This window comes from Apteryx rowi, unplaced genomic scaffold (assembly GCF_003343035.1).
Source record: "Apteryx rowi isolate R43461 unplaced genomic scaffold, aptRow1 scaffold_51, whole genome shotgun sequence".
NCBI lineage: Eukaryota > Metazoa > Chordata > Aves > Apterygiformes > Apterygidae > Apteryx > Apteryx rowi.
In genome coordinates this window covers 29,570-45,090 of record NW_020450772.1, presented here as the reverse complement: position 1 = coordinate 45,090, position 15,521 = coordinate 29,570, and the positions used below count along the sequence as shown (strand labels likewise).

Sequence of the window (15,521 nt, the reverse complement as noted above, 5' to 3'; positions counted from 1 at the left end):
CCGCCGCGGTGCCGGCGCGCAGTTGAGTAACGCGCGTGTCGCAACGAGCCGCAGGCGAGAAGCGCCCTTTTCCTGCGGAGCTCGCCGCCGCGGGGCGGGCACGGGGCAGGGGGGGGACCCCGCCGCCCCGAGCCGGCAACGCGAGGCGCCCAGCACCGCCGCCCGCTCGGGTTCACCCACCTGCCCGGGCAGCAGCGGCCGCCGCCGTCTCCTGCGCCGCCTCCCAGCCAGCGCGGCGGCGGCTGGCGCGAGCGAGGAGCCTGCTCCCTCCGGCCCGTGACCGGTAACGGCCGCGCCGCGCGCCGCTGCCGCCGCCTCCACCGCGGGGCGGGGGGAGGGGGCGGCGTTACCTAGGCAATGGCTTCGCCCTCCGGTCCCGCCCCGCCCCCCTCGCCGCGGCCGCCCAATCCGCGCGCGGCTTTCAATATCAACTGCAGACGGCGGCCAATCCCGCAGCGCGTCTCCGCCCCCGCTGGGCGCGTCCGGGTCCATTTTCCCCTGGGGGCCGGAGCCGGGGGCGACGCCGCGGAGGGGGAGCGGCGCGACCGAAACCCGGCCCCGGCCCCCTCGGGACCGCGGCAGCAGCCCTGGCCGTTTGCGAGTATCTTTATTTTTCCCCGGGTTCTGGCACTCTCAGTTGACTTTCCTTATTCGTAGCAGCACGCAGGGCGGTAAAGAAACACATAAAGCTGCTACTGTTTTTCTCCGTTCCTTTTTTTCCTGGTTTGAAAACAAAAAGGTGAATTTTCCTCCTCGCAACTTCCCTGCACAATTCTCAAGGCACTAACAAAGTCATTACATCGGGATTAGAAAACACCTAAGGGGGGGGTTGGTTGTTTGCTGGTTTCAGACAGACAACATCGAAGCAATGTTTCCAGCGCACGGACCAACCGCAACATGTTTGCCTGGAAATTTTGGGGAAGGACAGTGCTCGCCCCGCTTATTCCACGGAGCAAGTTTTTACCGGGAAGGTGAGGAGGGAACCCCCTGCCCGCGCCCTCGGGCGCGCCGCAGCCGCTCTGCGGCGGGCCTCGACGCRCGCTCCCCCCGCGTGCCAGCGACCAGCTCCGCCGGCCTGCGCGGTGCCATCGCGTCCCAACGTCTCCGCACGCCGGGAACACCACGTGCCACCTGCGCTTCGCTTCCTGCTTCCCGGAAGGAAATGGGAACGTTTGCCACTAGATTTCAAATGAAAATAATCGGTTTATCAGGCAAAAGTACAGATCGTACAGAGAGCGCATCATCTCTCTGGGTCACGACCTGTACAGTGAAGTTTAGTTCATCCCATTAAGTGAGGCAGTTACGTCCTTTTTTTTGTTTAAAGTTTATATTGCTACTAAAATACATTTCTGGAAAATGAGCTGTTAATGAAATCCAAGAGCGTAAAAAGACCCAGATATGTAACTTTTCAAACCATTCTAATACTTGTGGTTTTTGACAGTAAATATTCCAGATAGTCTTGGCGTAGATATCCAACCCTTGGCTTGTTAGTTGCCTGCATTGATTAGAAAGGGTTTTGTGCCTTTGACTATTCTTGGAAAGGCTTTTTTTTTTTTTAATTAGAAAAGTGTGTTTACTCTGGATTTTGCAGCCTTAGGTTGCTGTCCTACAGGATCCAGTGCAGGCTCTGTAAAGTGCAAGTCAACTACAATGCGACTGATTTACTAGACCAAGCGGAGGGCAACAAGCCAGAAACTCGCACATGTTTACTGTGCTGCCATCTTTGGAACCGAATAATGACRCCTTGAAGTACCTGTCATGCATAAGGCCTCAAGCATCGAAAAATTATCTTGTACAGACAATTTCCGCTATATCTATGAATGGACTTCAATGAAATCTGACCGCAGATATTTTTTTTCTCTGCAGGGTTGTAATCTCCAACTTCAAATTTCTTTTCATTTTGTGCTTTAATGCCTCCAAATGTAACATCAGCATTTAGTAATGGGAGCGATGAGAGCTCAATCAGTAGTTATCCCCATATTTCAGATTACAGTTGATCAGCTTTCTAGGATACTTGTGTTTGCATCATGAAGTTGTTATGGGCAGCACATGCAATATGGATAAGGAATTTGTCTGAAGCATCTTAAATACACTTTTCTATACGCTGCATAGCAGTGAAAAAACAGAGGTTTTAAATAAAATTTTAATTTTCAACTTCCTTATCTTCAGATTCTCTTCCCACATCCCTCCACAAAACAACAAATATTCTATTATTCTCCCCCCCAGGCTATTGTTACATATGTTCTCAGTATAACAAAAGGTTTTTGTCTAAAAAGTCTGTATCTGAGTCATGTCTTTGCATGTGAAACAGCTGTACACCTAGGGCACATTCTTGGTCACTAGGAAAATGTGTCCGCTTCAGCATTCTGGCTTTCCATTATTTTCGCCTTGTGTAACCGCCACGACCGGAATAAAGGAAGTAACGCACAAGCTGCCTGAACATCTGCAGACGGCATAAAACTGGAGAAGCAGACCCTGACAAAGTGAGAAAGAAAATGCAAACGGAGACACAGTGTGAAGGATGTTTGGCCTAAAGTAGAAAAAAATGGTTGGAAAAAGTGCAACGCAGTGAGTCTAAAGGACCATGATCCAAAAGGCAGCTGAATACTGGGTGGGGAAGATGCTTAAAAAGCATTTATTACAAAACTTTAATGCTGACRGCAACTTGATAGTGTCTTATAACATGATACAATAGCAACACCTACAAAATACAGTCAGCTTTGGGTAGTTGATGCACAGGAACTCTTTTCTGGCAAATTCCGAGGAACACCAGAATCTCGGAGAATATTTCTTTTATTGAAAAAAAGCAGTTCTATTCAAAACTGTGTGAGCGATAGTAGAGAGTATAATGGCCACTCTGTACTGCACAGGCRTTCCTTTGTCCGCCTGCTGCCTACTGTCATCCGAATAAAGGGCTTTACAACACCTTGTATACGAAAAATAACATGACAGTCTCCTAACTGGTAACTAGAGGAAAGCCAGTTTGGATTCCAGCCTTCAAAAATAGCTTTTCTGGAATTAACAAAACTTCCATTCCCCATTTTAAGTCCCTCCTTCATCTATACTAGAAAAAACTCTCTTGTTGCCTAAGGTGATAAGTTGTTACCGTTTGTGGAAAAGAATATGTTAGTCACTGAAATTTAAAACCTGTTAATAGTAAGCAAAGCATTTTGGTGTGACAGTTTCAGGCACTGTGTTTAGAAAAATTAGATCAGAAGAATCAGGCCTGACTGCCAAAATCTATATTTAATAATCCAGGAAGGAAACACTAAGAGATTCCTAAGGAATGCTGTATGCGAGGAGAACGTGTACTAATGACCTAATGCACGATACCATCTACAGAAAGTACTGCACCACAGTGCAGCACAGCAAGAGCTTACAAACGGCACGGCGGAGACGCGGCAGGTGGAGAGCTGAAGTGCTCCCGGCCGCGGCAGGGACCGTGGCGGGGACCTCAGCAGGCCAGGCCGGCTCAGTCCAGCGGCGTCACCTGCGCTCGGAAGGTGCCTGTGCAGCCGTGTGGTCTCTTCTCCCCCCTTGCGCCAGCGCACGCGGCTGTGTGTCTCTCACTGACTCTGGTCAAGGGGGAGGCGATGGCAAATAATGGACTGAGCGACATTCAGTACCAGACTGCAAATGCAGATGTCGGACAAAACGGATGCTGGATTTCGCTAACAAAGCTACGGCCTGCCCGCCGCAAGAACAAGTGGCTCTTAACAGTGCTTTGCTATACTGACTTATTTCACGAGTGTAAAATTCAGTGGAAAAGCAGGAGGCGGCCTGCAAAGCGGCTCTGACACAGGGAGAGGCTTCACCCACCAAAGCTCCCCGGCTGGAGCTGGCAGAGCCCAGCTGCTCCTCTGGCTCCCAAATCCGCAACACAGAGCACGGGAACGGGAAAGGAGAGGCCCGCTGTGCCGAGGCTGCCAGTACGAGCTGGGAGCTGAACCCTCTTATGCCTGTCCTGAAATCCATATCCGGAAGACACGTCAGAGCACTCCTCCCAAATCACTGAAACTCCATAGTCAGGAGCTCTGAGACACTTTTTAACTGGTGGCATTTTTGACTGATTTATGCCAGTTCTATTGCATTAAGGCAGCAGTCATTTGATATAATTTATCTCTAGGGAAACTGGCAAAAGTGCTTACTTGTCACTGATCCTCTACATGTGCATATCCATACGGCTGCTTATTTTTTGCATTTGCTCATGGGAAACAGAGGTTTCTGGACGTGGCCACACTTTACAGGACAGCTTGGTTCATGAGATACATGGATGTCCACATTACATCAGTCAGTGGAGATAACCGGATACTAATGAACTTGCCGACAAGTCCCCCTGTACGGAGCACTCAAAAGCACTGCTGTGCCTCAGCATCAAACATGGGAACCCAGAGCAGAAAACTGGTAAGCTAATACTAGTGGGAAAAGACAGGAGGGACAATGAAAAGGAAGGGCAGTAACTTCTTAAAATATTGCTACTGATTCTGCAGTATCAGCAGATGGTGTCTTGAAGAGGACATAGATTCCACCAACAAAGAGCAAGTTCACATGGGTCCCATACACATGGATTATTGACAATGTCTTTCAATATTGCCATTTTGGTTGCACCTCTCATCTCAATATATCAGCCGAGGATCAAGATCAGAAGACCACAGAAGACCAGACACCTTTGTCAGAAACCAGATCATATGTTAGATTTAAAAAAATAAGTACTCATACTAAGCGGGAGAAAACATCCCAGCACATAGATTACACCCATGGCTACCACTGTAACTAAATATTTAGAACAATTAATAAAAGTAAGCTGAGAACAAGATCTCCTTCCAGCAGGTGCAGGAGTTACAAGGTGAAGCACTTTGGAATATGCAGACTGTAGAACAAGCCAAAATGCTCCGCAGCTGGTTCCTTTTGGAGTCTGTAGCCAGGGACAAGTATCATTTCTTGGCTAAAGTTAACTCTTCTGCGTGCTTCTTTCAAACTCTGAGGAGCTTTTATGCTTAATCCCATCCTGCCCACCTGCCAGCAAATTCAGCTCTTGAAGATCACTGTTAATACGTTAGCCCTGCACTGTTCTAACACTTTGTCAGAGGTGCAAGTCATGGAAACTAGCCCACAATGTGGGAGCCCAGGAACGATTTCCTGCCTGAATTTCAGTGAGATTAAAAAAATTGCTCACAAATCAGGAAGAGTAAGATCTTTATACAGGTAACAGCATCCTGAAGTGGCAGTCTGACTTTGCTGCTACCTTCTCTATTTATATATAAATATATCTCTACCTATTTTTTTTTCCAGCTTCCTAAAACAGATTTTGCAAAAATAGTTCCATTCATCCATACAAAATAACATCTTGCATTAAAAGCATCTTGAATAGCTAGTGCCTAACAGAGTCAGGGCTTTTGTCTACATATAACCTCACACATCACTGACACAAGTTTCCCACCAGCTATTATCGCACCTGCCTACTTTATGGGTCTGACCTCATACTCAAGATTAACATTTCTTTGCAATAAGCAGCAGAACGGGATTGTTAGAATTGCCACTTTTAGATAAGACACTGAGTACTCTTGTGTTATTTCTGCTGATTTTTCTAATCAAATATAAGGATCCCATGACACATTTTGACAGAAAGTAGGGCACAACCAGCTTATTTATTCTTTTACTAAAAATAGACTCCAATGTCCAGCAGGTTTTAATGTATTAGACAGTGCTCAAAGTAACAGCTGCCATACCTGCCTTCATACAGTTATATTACCAGTGTCAAGCTCATCATCTTTGCAACATGCTGATTAGGAAAATCAAACATCAGGCTTCAGAATTACTTTAGTAGTTATGTTTTGCTCACTGGGATTAGATTGCCCAGCAATTGAAAAGGTAATAGAACAGTTTCTTATTCTTGCAGGAGGAGTTTCTGACACCCTCCCAAGCACAGCACACAGCCTGTTTTGAATCCCTCAGGTTAATGGTATATTACTATTCTCAGCCAGAGGCAAAGACTAGGCAAGAGATTAATTAAAGGAACTAGAACACAACTTAAATGGTTTAAAGAAACCCATACTTCTCCAATCTTCTTTAGACACTTATGTCCTAGATGGTCTTCTTGTTAGGGCCATTCTGATCACAGAAAGGATACAACAACTGTAGAAATGAATGGAGTCATGATCACTAATACTATTGAGTGTATCACACTGTTTTAGTGACTATGGAAATCAGACATGAAATACGCTACAATAGGCTTATTTCTGAATTTGGCTTGCATAAAAATTTCAACTGATGTTTCATCAAGTCTGCTTTCAGAAGCTCACTGTCCAGTCACTTATGTCAGGGTTGTAAGTCAGAGTTAGCAAAGCTTCATTTTGTGCAGAAGTGCTGTAAGAGAGAAAGTGCAGTCTAGCCCTTAAATTACACAAATGTAGTTTCCCTTAGAAGCAAAGGCACTTACTGACCTGCAGTTCACAGTGAACCTCACTTCTGAATTCGGTCATGCATCATTTATGAATTACCAAAGACTTTCTCAAAAACAAATCTTTTTTTATCTCTCAGAAGTTTTATGTCATGTGCAAACCCAAGAAAGAGATAAAAGCAACTTCAACATATTACTGTTACCATAAAACACAGGTATCACATTAACATTCCTCTAGCCCATGGCAAAACATGATTCCTTTAATCTCATTGATCATGACACGCTACTAGAAAGCTAGTGCATCTCTATCTATCTATACCTATATATCAGGGCAAACCAAAAGTTTGTGAAACTGTAACATCAATAAGCACAAGAAAAATAACAAATATTACATGCAACATTTTTTCTCTAAAAATACCAATTCTTAGCTACAAATGGACTGCTCTTTTGAACTTCCATTTAAAATCTCAGATTTGAACTTCTTTGCTTTTGTGAATGTGTCACAATTTTAATGCTACTGATGACTTTCTATTTGTAAAAGGACTATCAGAAATACGTATAACTAGCAGTTAGGCATTCAAAAGGCATTTATAGATTTCTTATTAAGGATGTTTCAAGTGTCTAGAAAACTCTCTAATACTAATTTATGAGTACCTATTCATATCAGTGTTTCTTCAGCTATAAAACTGTTCTTCCACACTAAGGTCAGGGCAAACAGTCACCAAGATCCACCGAATTCAGACCCACGAACGTTCAGTGCTCTGCTGGAACAAACTCATACCCTTTCGCTTCATGGTTTTGTTAATTTAACTTCTCACAATCAGCAGCTATGAATCCTACCCTCAGAAAAAACATCATTCTAATACGTTTCAGAACAGCGTCCACAACGTGTTATTAACGGTCCCTGCACAAACAACACAGCAGAGGTTCTGGGAATACTCCTCAAATGCCAGTACACATTTCAAAACACTCCTCCACACTGACTTCTGTGGCTAGACGATCTAGTCATCCTGAACCAGGAAGACCTATGCTATTTCTAAGAATTATATTTTGAACAGTCTCTTTGAGCTACATATGTAGCTAAACAGCCAACATTACTAAATCTGACTAGATGCCATTAGGAAAAGATCTTTTTGCAGCTTAAGGGGAAACATGTATTATTACTTTTTTTGAACTAATGAATCACACCAGCCTTACTACTTCAAAAATTCCATGCCTTGTGTTAAATCTGTTTTTACAACAATACTCCCAGGTATTGATTAATCAAATCAAAGTATCTGTCTCTTTCACCCACTCTGTCTGGCAATCTATCACAAGTCTGAAAACCTCATTTATACGAATCATACCTGTTTAGATTAAACAACTATGCAAATGATGCCAATTCTCTATTTATCCTAGCTTTGTCCGTGAAACATTATGCAGCAGGTGAATCATGAAATGACTGTTTGGATGCTAAATAAACACAGAGACAAGCAGAGAGATGCCAGCTTAACTTCACGCTTCTCAGTCTATTTCTCCTTCGCATCCCCTTCTCTGTATTGCTGTGACATTGCTAACGTGAGCCGACAAACTGTTTCATCTTTTTCCCAACACACAACCCATTTGGCTCCAGCTCAGGAAGCCCTTTAGGCGCTCACATCAGGAAGGCTGAAGCACATGCTTAAGTGGTTTGCTCAGGAGAGAAAGCTTGCTGCGTAAGGCTCTGAGAGGGAAAGTGGGGTTTCATTTCCAATAAGAAAACCACATCCATTTAAGTAGCTCCACCATTTACTGCGCAGCTCTCCTGCTTGGAGTGGGTTCATAGAGGTCTTTTGTTAAAACTCTGCTCTATACTGGAGGCAGACTGGCTCAGAGAAGTGCTGCCTTTCAAGCTAAGGTTATGTCCCTTTGCAAGAGAAAATATTCCAGCACTTCATAAAAATGCATCTTTTTTTTTTATTTATTTATTCCTGGAATGTATCTGATTGCCCCAAATGGCAGATATGTTCAGGAAAACATTCCATGGGGAGGAAGCAAATTGTGCAAAGCCATTCCTCCCTGCTCCACCCCAGCTGACATTACACAAGTTGAATAATGCATTCAAGGTATTAAGTAACGTGTAAACATTTCCAGTAAGTGTTCTGCTGCAGTCTTGGCTTAACTGGTATTGCTTCCCTCTGTGATAGTGGGAGAAATAGTTTCCTCAGTTCTTTTGTACCCAAAGCTTAATATTAATGAAGCATTTCTTACCAATCCCTGACTGGAATCCTTCTCCTTCCCTRTCTTCCAATATAGATTTTAAAACCCTTGAAAACTTACCAAATGAAGCTTTACTCAGAGATGTTTTTCTAAAAGTCTCTGGTTGGCCTTACAGCCTATGTTCATTTTGCACAAAACTAGAATTCTGAGAATGCATTCAAGGACAAATGACAAATCTCAGTCTGAAGCATGTTGGGTTCTTCTCGTAATGCCAAAGATGTTTTATATGAACCTCTGGCTTCCCATCATGAATTGTCCTTTTTTTTTTCAACGCTGAGTCTATGTATTTTCACATATTTTTTTCCCCGGGGTGTGAGAACACAGTGTTGGAAAGCCACAGCCCTCTTCTGACTGGTAGAGGAAATCCCCTTGGAATTCGGTATCGCTCCAGGCACGCATACGAACTGTTTGCCCTGTGTATACCAGTAATTCCTTCTCCTTTGCCTGCTGTGGAGTGTCTGTGGCACTGCGCAACAGCGCCCGACGCAGTTCGCAGTGGACTCACCAGAAGGGAGCTAGCGCAGAAAGGCAGAAACATCCCCTGATGAAGGGGATGAAGATGGGCTCTCAAATCACCTCAGTGAGGCTGAAATCCATTAGTTGTAGAGGAGAACTGCCCATGGAAATTTCTGGGATTTTCCACAGGAGTTTGTACTTTCCCAAAGGGTTTTCTGTAGGAGAGACCAACCCAGGGTCAGCTATCGGAGGAACTCCCAGGAGACAATACCACGTTCCGCTCTGAGAAGTGTTTGCCTAAAATCTTCACTTTCATACTCAACAGCTCTGTCCAAAGTCATGTATTCTCTATAACATTTTCCAAATATAGATTATTTCTTTTAACATCTGTTAGTTGCACGAGGTTGGACTGTTCTCTTTTGCATAAATGAATAGTTTCCATGAAATCAATCTTATGGCCCAAACTGCACCGAGAACCTGACACTGCCACCAGTAAGCATTACCTAGAACCAAGGGTCTCACTGATCCCGCTGAACCTCGCTTAATAGGCAAAGATGCTCAAAGAGAAAAAAACTCAGCTGATCATCCGAGTTGAAAGCATGGCAAACACTAATGCTGGGTTTTAATGTGGTTTTGATAGGGGCTCATAAGCAGCAGCACACACGGAGTCTTCTGGCATAGCAAAGCATATTACGTACTAGCATTTTGCTGTTTTCTGAAAAGGTGATCTAGCTCTGATCTAACTTTTTGAAAGACTGTCTTAAAGTGAAATTAATCTCCCTAGACTTCATTACTGAGTTGCAACACGACTGTCGCCAGAGGCAGAGATAAACTGCAAGTAATACGAAAAGTACTCCTGTTTGGGCAACATACAGAAAGCAGAAATACCAGAAAACAACCCCCTTCAAGCCCTCTCCTTCCTCTGTGCTTACAGCAGCAGCTTTTTTCACCCATTCTCCCACATTTGGACGATAAGCAACAGGTTTGAGGTACCGAATATCACAGCTCCCAACCCCAAGGCCAGCAGCCCTTAGTAGGCTTCCTACCTTTGTACAATAACTGCAACACCATAGCAATAATTGTTTAAAGAAAATAAAGCACAGAGAAAGAGAAATTGAGGCTATCAGGGCAAAATCAGATCACAATACAACCCAGTAACTGATGTGGGCTACCTTTATATATGAACCGATCAGGAGAGGCACGAAGCAAAATCATGGCAGAACGAGCCTGTCTTTGAATGCTACTTCCCCACTGCTTTTAGTTCCTCCTTAGAAGACAAACTGTTAGAAAGGCCAAACCATCCACAAACACCTTTGGAGAAAGCTCTGGCTAGCCACTGCTGTTTTCCGAAGAATGAGTAACTCGCTGCATTCTTAGTTGGTCTTTACACTGTCAAATGACCTCTTTTGGCAAAAGAATGATCAAACTTCTGACTTCCAGATTTCAAAGACCTTTACTGCCAGGGCCAAACAGACTCTCAGAAAGACCTGTGGCTTCTAGGCTTTTGAAGGAATTATATTCACCTGACAAGCTGCTTATCTTTAAGTCGGGGTATTGAGGGCACCAGAGTCCAGGTATATAAACCCCCCATGCAGGGAGGAGGGTGACAACAGCAAAAGCGATGCACTTGCACTCTCCTCCCCAAGACCTGCAAGAAACGACGGCGCCCAGCCTGACACTCACCATAACCCTGTTGCTACACATCGGCGACCGCACTAGACAGGACGACGCTGGCCCCGCGCAGCAGCGCTGCTGGGGCGAGTGCTGCGTGCCGCACGCGGCCAGGCAGCTGCGAGCACACTCGCTATCGGGTAGATAACGAGACCAGAGAAGGCCAAGCCCAGGCAGCAATGACAGCCCATTTGGCACGGGGAAATGTTTACATACCTGKCTACCCATAGATCTGGATCCTTACCGTGCACTCACGCACAGAGCTGGGAGCAGGGAGGACTTTGGCAAGCCTACTTCAGCTGCAGTGATCCGTATCTTAAACTACACTGAGCTGTTAAAGCAAAGCAGTGATGTAATTCCATTAAAAGAGAACACACTGCCTTTAACTATTCCATGGGAATCTAACAGCGTTTCTAATACCACCATACAACTGGTATAAACACAGGATCATTTAAGCTGAAGCTTCAAACACCCCCTTACCTTGTTATTAAACTACATTTAAAAATTCCTTTGAGGAGTACAGCTTCCAGTTAGGGCCCAACGATTGTAGTGCRGATGGGAGAGAAGCTTCACAATGGCCAAAAGGGGTCGAGTATCAGCTCTCAGGTACCTTAAAAATGCTACCTTTGTCCTCCAGCACCTTTAACAATGAATGGATCCAGTACCTAGACCAGCCACAATAGAGGAAATCTTTTCCACTTTCTAATGCAAAATCTATCTTTCCATTTGCCAAATAATTCCTGTAAACTAACAAAAATATCCTATACCTATTTGCTCATATAATGAATTCAAATCATCTCTTAAAACTCTACTATGATTTAACATTCATGTGTTCCTCTAGTAATTTAACATAAAATTGCATACTTAAGCTTTTAATCTTGAATTTAATGCAAAATATACCTTTGAGAAAAAAACCTTGAGTGAGGCATATATATTTGGTGTAACATTACCATACATGCTGTTAAAGCAGTGTTTATTTTCAATAATTTCATTTGAAATTTTTAGACAGCATTATGTGTGCTGCCATCTCTTATAACCTATTCATATCTCAAACCACCATTTTTTGCAGATATTTCTGAACCTAAAAAGAAACATGCATTTATATGAAAAACAAGGCAGTGTTATAGGATGTCAGGTTTTCTCTCAGAGAATATATTATTCTCTGTCGCTTAGTCATTCTACACAAACCTAAAAATTGAATGATGCTCTGCTAAAGTATTGCTTACCATGAACATATCTTGCAAAGCTGACCTTGGTTTTCTTCTGTTGTTTTCTCTCCTTCGCTCACAACGACAGCTCAGGGARTAGACATGCAGCTCTGCAGTGGGTTGGCCATATGAACTCTATTAAAAAACTGATTATTTCAAGTTGTTAAAGATCAGGTGATAACCTCCCTCAAAAGAGGATGAAAAAATATGAAAAGACCCTAATTAGCATCTAGTAAAGAAGCGGGGCTGTTGCACTGTGTAAACCCTAAATTAGAATAATAATGTAGAGAGACTCAACAAAAGATGCTCTGTGCTTCCCATTACAGGCAGTAATAAGTCCTCTGGGGCCCCATCCCCTTCCAGCGCTGTAACCACACAGAATCTCGTARTAGTGTAATCCTGTTCTGCCATGCCCTGCTAGGATACACCTGCAAGGTGCTTTTGTAGTGTAGTTTAAAAGGGCAAACTGGTGTCCTGTTCTACACATCTCGCCTGAAATAAAACATTTCAAAAAAAGCCCTCTGGACAAACTCTGAATGAATCACACCCCTGTCAGATAACTCTTGACATAACATATGTCTGAATGTGTGTGCAAGTTTGACTGCATCCTGGGYGCCCCTGCGGCATTACCTGCAGACTGGCAGAGCCTCAGCTATCATAACACTGCTCCTCCCAGTCTTCACATGAAGAATGAACCCTAATTCTTTCCCTACCTGTGTTTCGTACTGCTGGGAACATCACGCTGTTGCAGCCGATACACTTGACTGACTCACTCAGCAGCAAACAAGCGATCTGCATATCAGCAAAGTGCTTTGCACTCAGCAAATGCTATCATGTAAACACAGGAGGACTAGATCTAAGGCTACTAAAATCAGGTGACTAAGAACGAATGCCTGTATAACAAGTTTATTACCATTCTGCATTACTGTAATGGTTGCTTAATCAATTTCTTTGACAGATAAATATTCTGGATCCCAAACATCTCAGTCAGCAGCCTGCCTTCTTAACGCACAGAACAAATACAAGCTGCCTCTCACTCTGGGTCTGCAAGGACCAGGTCCGCGTCCCCCCCCCCCCCCCCCCCCCCCCCCCCCCCCCCCCCGCCCCGGGAGCAGTGCTCCCGAGCTCAGTGGTCTTTCCAAACGGATACGCGCTCAGGGCGCATCAGCCTCTGCACCTTGTGCCCTTTTGCAATTCATTCCATCTATTTATACCCTTTCCATCTAGTTGACTACAATTTTCCAAGGTTTCAAACTCATCCTTTTTCTTTTCAGTTTTTCCTATCTGATGTACATTGTAATGATATTAAGGGGACTTTTAATAAAGAACTAACTTAACTCAGTTTCTTTCCACAGCATTTCTCCAAACTGGCTGGCTGAGGGTGACCTTTTCAAAGGTATTTGGCAGAAGCCTGTCATTTGTCAAATTACTTTCCCAATTTTCATTGGTGCTGGTTTTAAAACTGGTATCAAATGATTTTTGTTACGTCAGATCAAAAATACTCTCTAACTGAGCTGACATCCTTTAGTCTAACCCCTTAGAAGTGCATGAGACAAACCACATACTTGGTGGAGAAGACACACCCAGCTCTGGTTCACGGCCAAAGTTCCACCTAGACGTGGTACAGCAGGGGGAGGACATCAGATCTCTTGATCAGTATTTCCCAACTCTTTGTTAGGTATGATTTTTTTTTCCCCCCTTAATCAAAGTAGTCTCAAAGCTACAATACTAGATCTGGGCTTGATGAGCTGCACTGAAACTGCTAAGGCATGGTATCTCATTCTGCTGCTCTGACACCTCCAGCAAGATGCTTATTTCTTACAGCTTTTATTAATCACCGATTGGTATGTTGATTCTGGATGCTAGGGTGGAATCAGGAGTCCAGTTCAAATATCTTCTTACAGCTGCTGCTAAACCATAATTATTTTAAAAGATTGAATATGACAGGTCAGAGAGAAGAACACAGTTTTATTCACGGAAAATCTTAATAGCCTTGCAAGCAAGTCATATGAGAGATACACTAATACATATATTTTTATAGCTTGTGCTTAAATTAGAAACTAGATTAAAAACAATGTCCCTCACCAACTCCTTTCTTCCCATGTTATTCTGTTCATTTTGGATAACTGTGTTCCTTAATTTTTTCTTCTCTTACCCCTTCTTGTCTCTTGCCCCTGCACTCTTCCCACCATATTGCTTCTTGATTTCACRTTCGCTTATAACCACAATACTAATGGACAGTAAGAAGGCAGAATATAGGCCTTGGATTCAGAGATGTGATGTGCTGAGTGCATTCGGGCAATCTGCAGCTGTGAAAAGACCTTCCCTTTCTTCCCTCCCCCAAACAAGCCATTAATAGCAAGCACACACAAAAAAACATGCCAAGACTGCTTTAAATTATGCTGTTATCTGTCCTGATTCTTCTCAGAAGCCAGTAACAGGTGCAGCTTAAGCAGTCTAGGATTAATTATAACATTTTAGTTCCAGGAAGAACCCAGAAACCATAGTAATTAGCGCACACAACTGTGCCAGAAAGCCCGAGACGAGGCTGCCTTCTCAGGGAGCATCCAAAAGCAAACCCGTGCCCCAAAGCCATCAGCCTTGCTGCGGGTCCTGCGCCTCACGCACTGTCCCGGCGCTGGCAGCCGCACTACGGTACTGGCAGTGCACCTCCGGGTTGCAAGGACGGATGGAGAGCATGCTCCCACGTGTCCATGTGCAAACCAAGCAGCACGGCGCAGGAGACGGGCAAATAATTCAGTGACAAGCCAAGGTGAGCCTGAAGATGAATCTAGTTCTCCTAAGCAAGCTGGGTTCAAACACACTTCGTAACAAGGTAAGAAATGTGTCAAATGCAGCAGACAAATGAAAAAATAGCCAGAGGCAAAATTCCCTAGGAAAAAGGCCATTTCCTCACCCTCTAACTTTTGGATCTAGACCAGAGCAAGCTAACTGGGCGAGGCAAAAGCGCCAGCCCTGCCGGCAGCTGAACAGGGAGAAGAACAAACAGGAGCGCAGGCTGTTTCCACATGAACACGCAGAGACATCGAAACTCGGCAGCTGTGCTGGAAACCACTTTTGTGCTCTTGCAGGATGCAAGTTTTGAAGTCATCCTGGGCAGCTGCTTTTTGAGATCCAGTAAAATACTGACAGCAACTTTCATGACTTTGAAAGAAGAGATAATGAGAGCAAGAGGCAAACTTCTAGCTGGGGGGAAAAAAAAAGCCTCTGGCTACAAGGAAAATGGGACAATAACCTCCGAAAGAGGTAAAGGCAGTCACTGCGGCTACTTGCATTTACATCCATGCAACAGAACAGAATTCAACCCAGAGCGTTAGGTAGCTCTCGAATGGTACCTACTGCTTTATTAGTAGCTATAAACAAGTTTACAGCCTCAGAAGATTGCAATCGGCCTTGCCATACAGGAAAGGAAAATCGTTTCTTTTAGAGGAACTCAGAGTTACTCAACAAAATTAATCTTCTAAAACAGGAAACCCCTGCCAGCACAGGTGGAACTATAATACGCTGTGCAGCTGGGGAATGTGAAA

General features: G+C 44.2%; 1 protein-coding gene across 2 annotated transcripts in view; it reads right to left on the bottom strand.

Annotated features, from left to right (window-relative positions):
- Positions 1-15,521, bottom strand: part of PIK3CB (phosphatidylinositol-4,5-bisphosphate 3-kinase catalytic subunit beta) — a 114,165-nt gene that overhangs the window by 87,750 nt on the left and 10,894 nt on the right. The window contains exon 1 of one of the 2 annotated variants that reach the window (XM_026080123.1): positions 181-296. The exons of the other annotated variant lie outside the window; for it this stretch is intronic. The gene's annotated coding sequence lies outside the window, so the exon portion shown is untranslated. Of the gene's footprint in view, positions 1-180; positions 297-15,521 lie in introns of those variants that run through there. 2 annotated transcript variants of the gene reach the window in all.